Here is a 4,619-nt window from a genome sequence, read left to right as displayed (position 1 = left end):
TTTTTTTTTACGTTTTTTTCCTTTTTTTTTTTTTTTTTTTTTTTTAATCCGCCCCCTTCTTCCTCCATCACCCCGGGCAGCATCCCACCCTCCCCGCTTCCTCCTCTCCCTCCTCCCGGCCCCTTCCTTCCTTCCTCTCCGCAGGGCACCGGGCGATGCCGGGGACAGGGAGAGGGACAGCCCGGGGGTGCAGCGTGTCCCCTCCCTGTCACCACCGGGTTCTGCCAGGGGGGAGCCAGTGGGGGCTCTCAGACGCTCCGGGTCCCCTCTCTGTTCCCGGCATCCAGCAGAGTCCAGGCAGCAGGGACACACATCCTGCCCCAGGCTCTGCTGGTGCAGCACCCTCGGGACCCAAAGAGCCCCCTGGAGACCAAAACAGCCCTTTGGAGGCCAAAAATATCACCCCAGAGACTGGCACATCCCCCCCGGCCCCCTCTGCTCAGAGTCTGAGGCAAAGAATGGTGGCTCCAAGGGCACTTCCCACCAGGGGCTGAACCAAGAGTCCCCCCCACAGCCCCATCTCCCATTTTGGGGACACCCAGAGGTCCCTGTTGCCCCCCCAGCACAGAGCCACCAGCCCTCACGGCTCCCCAGTCAACACTGGGCACACAAGGCACAACAAACCACCCTCCCTGCTGGTTCTGCTCCACGGGGACAAACCCCCCTTCCCCAGCCCATCCCACAGCCCGTCTCGGTGTCCCCCCCCTGCTCTCCACCACGGCAGCAAAAATCTGGGAGGAACCAGGAAAAACAGCAGCACCTTGGCGAGCCCGGCAGCCGCAGACACCCAGCCCGGGCCGGGTCTGGGGGTGGGCAGTGCCCCCCTGCCCCGGCTCCCCCCGCGCTGCCCGTCCCTGTCCCCGCACGAGGGGGTCCCGCGCCGCATTCCTGCCGTGCTGGAGGCCGAGGAGAGGCACGTGCGGCCACGCCGGGGAAATGCCGGGCATTGCTGGGATTGCAGCCCGCAGCCTCGGGGCCAGACACCCCTTCGTGCGTCTCGCCCCCTCCTCTCCTCCGCCCCCCCTCCCACCCTCGGCCCCAGCCCACCAGGGTGATGCCACACACCGGCCACCAGCGAGGGGACAGTCCCGGTGACACACACGAACCCCCCGCACGCTGGCAACGCTTTGGTGCCCAGCGCCCACCCTGGCCAAGGTGCCGCAGCTCTGCCTCAAAACAGCCCCAGCGCCCACCCCAACCCCGCCGGGGGGGCTGCACTGGCTGGCTCGGTGGCAGCTGTGCCCCCATCTGCCCACCCCCAGCACACCCAGGGCACCCTCACGGGGCCTCCACGCCGGGGAGAAACAGGGACGGGGAAACGTGGGAGCCAAATCCCCGCCATCAGCTCCACCCCGGGGCCACCCTGATGTCACCCGGCGCCTGTGCCGGGGGTCTCCCGCGGGAGCCACCCCGGGGACAGCCCCGTGCCCTCGCCCCAGCCTGGGGACAGGCGGCTGGCACGTCCCAGCACGCAGAGCTGCCCGGCCGGAGCAACCGGATGGGGCTGTGGGTGCGAGCAGCGCCCGGGGGGGCTTCACTCTCCAGCTGAAAGGGGGCAAAGGGGCCCGGTGTGGTGGGCTGGGTGCCCCCGGGGGTCCTGGAGCAGCACTGGAGACAGCAGGCCCCATCCTGCCACCTCCACTCAGCCCTTCCTGCAGCGCCCGGGCAGCCTGGGGAGGGGGGTGTGGGGAGGGGGTCCCCAACCCCTTGGGGTGGGCGCACAAGGGCAGGACGGTCCCTGGGACCGTTCCCGCAGCCCAAAGCGGGAAAGGTCAGGCGGCGTTCGCGGGGGCAGATTCCACCCCGAGGAATGCGAGCGCTGCCTGGACGCCTTCCAAAATACTTGTGTTTTGCACAGGAGTGTCCTAAATACGCAGCCAAACAGGAGCAAAGGGGGAAGGCAGCGCTCCCGGCATGCACCGGCCCCGCTGCCGGCACGCCGGGACACGCGCGGGCAGGGGACACGCGGACCGGGACACACGGACGGGGACACACGGACGGGGGGGGGTCGCAGGGACCCCTGCCAGCATCGCCTCCACGAAGGGGAACTGAGGCACGGAGGGGCTGTGTGAAGGCAGCCCCCTGCCCTCCCTGCCTCACTGTATTGGGGTCTCCATATTTTACACCATTGCCACCTCCCATCCCACACCTGATGTTCCCAAAACTCTCCCACCCTGCCCAGACCCTGGTGACGCTCCCAGGATGGAGCCAGTGGTTCCAGCTGGGGATGTGCTCTGCTCCCACACCTGCCTGTACTGGGGGGGTCTCCCATCTCCCTGTCCCACACTTGCTGTTCCTGGAGCTCTCCCACCCTGCTCAGACCCTGGTGACACCCCCGGGATGGAGCCGGTGGTCCCAGACCGGGCACGTGCCTTTTTTGGGGGGGTCTTTTTTACATTTTACACCAATACCACCCCCCCATCACACACCTGCTGCTCCCAGAGCTCTCCCACCCTGCTGTGATCCTGGTGACATCCCAGGATGGAGCCAGTGGTCCCAGATGAGGACATGTCCTGGCTCCACCAGCTGCGGCCGTGGGTCTCTGCCAGCAGGGCCATCACTGGCCCTGGCACGCGGCGAGGATAACGTCACCCTTCGGGCAGGGACAGAGGGACAGGGACAGAGGGACAGGGACAGGGACACAGGGACAGGGACAGGCAGCTGCTGGTGCTGGGCTCGGAACCCACTGACCCTCCTTCCCTGTGGGAAGGAGGCTCCTCCAGCACGGATCCAGCGGGGCCGGGTGGGGGCAAACACTAATCCCTCCCGAACGGCCAGCTGAGATTAGGGTCAGAAAAATGAGGTTTTAATAGGATTTTTGAGGAGGAGAAAGCCCTGGTGAGACAATAACCGACTTCCAGCCCTTATATGGCAAAGCTGTTGCCGGCTCCCACCTGCGGTGGGGAAGGGGGGACGGGGGTCCCACCCGCACCCCTTGGTCCCAGCCAGCACCCCCAAAAAGGGCCCAGATTGAGGCTCCCCTGCAGGCAGGGGCTGCCTGTACCCACCAGGCACCCTGGGCAGGGTGGGGATGCTCTGGCAGCGGGACCTGACCTGGGGGATGAGGTGGCAGGAGAACGGGGGGCAGCACCCAGGTGACCACGCCGGGAGCATCCGGGCATCCCTCCTGGCCCTGCCCCAGCCCCTGGGATTACGGACCCGCAGGAGAAAGCATTTTAATTCTCTTTAACTCGAACCAGGGCTGAGGAGCTTTGCAGCTCAGCGGGGATTTGGGGGTGTGCTCGTTGGCTTGCACAGAGCCAGCGCATGCTCCCTGCCCACTGGGATACCCCTGCCCCTCAGGATGCCCCCCCCCTCAGTACCACACTGCTGTATCCCCCCGGGAATGGGAGGAAGGCAGGCTGGGAGCCCTGGGAAGCAGATGCACATCCCACGTGGGAGCAGCAGCGCTGGGAACAGGAGGGAGAGACACCTCAGTGATGGAGACAGAACCCCCAGGGCCCCCCAGGAAACATCTATGCCATGTCCCAGCCTGGGCAGGGACTTGCCAGGATGGATGCACCATTCATGGGGAGGGTGGGAATCCAGGGTTTGCTCCGAGCACCCACCAAGGTTCCCAACAGCCTCTTTTCCCACGGCCTCACAAGGCAGCACCCCCTGAGCCCTTCCCAGCACCGCTGGGCCCCCACAAACCCCACAGACCTCACAGGGAAACCAGGAACAGCCACTGGGACCCACAGCTCAGGCACAGGCTTGGGGGGGGTCCCCGTCCTCAGCTCCAGGAAAGGCACAGGGCGGGGGTCCCGCGGGAGATCCAGCAGCTGGACGGGCACTGCCAAATCCCACCCCACACCGGAGTCCCCTGCCCAGCCAAGGTCACACACCTGCATTCCCATCACCCGACACAGCTGGGAAGGGGGTGACACTGCCCAGGTGACACCAGAGCCAAGGAGAAGCGGAGCAGAGGAGCCACAAACGGCCTCTCGGACATTCCTCCCGCTCCGGTTTGGGTGTTAACGCGGGGAAGGAAATCGCCTGGTTCCTTCCCAAGGCAAACTTTTATCTTGACAGCATCTCCTTCACGGGTTCAGACTCATCATCTCCTTCACAGACCCAACTCATCATCTCCTTCACAGACTCAGACTCATCACCTCCCTCCCGGACTCGGACTCCTCGTCGGTCCCGTGTGGCTCCGTCCTGTGGCCAAACCGAGCTCCCTCCTGGCAGCCTCCACATCGGGACACCAGTCCCAGCTCCACAGGGATCTCATTCCTGGCACACCTCAAAGCAGCAGTTCCAGAGGGCTCTGGCTCACCTCAGCTGGGGGGGCCCTTCTTGTCACATCGAGAGAAATTTGGGAATGTAGCCAGAGACTCATCCCCTTTCCTGACCTCTCTCCCTGCCGGCCCTGGTGCCCACTGCGGCTCTCTGGCCACGTGGCTCTGCCTGTGCTGCTCCCTACCACTGCTGGTATCCCTGGCAGGATTCCTGGGCCAGGATTGTTGGATTGCCCCCGTTCACAGCCCTGCTGGTGACCACGACACGGGCTGATGCCACCACACCAAAGTGAGTGTGCCCACGTGGAACCTCCGCTCACAGAACAAATCCACTCGTGTCACAAATCCAGGGCAGGACACGGCTCCATCCTGGCCCTCCTG

Source organism: Lepidothrix coronata, unplaced genomic scaffold (assembly GCF_001604755.1).
Source record: "Lepidothrix coronata isolate B3197 unplaced genomic scaffold, Lepidothrix_coronata-1.0 Scaffold316, whole genome shotgun sequence".
In the NCBI taxonomy this organism is placed as follows: Eukaryota; Metazoa; Chordata; class Aves; order Passeriformes; family Pipridae; genus Lepidothrix; species Lepidothrix coronata.
Note: the sequence above shows the minus strand (reverse complement) of the source record.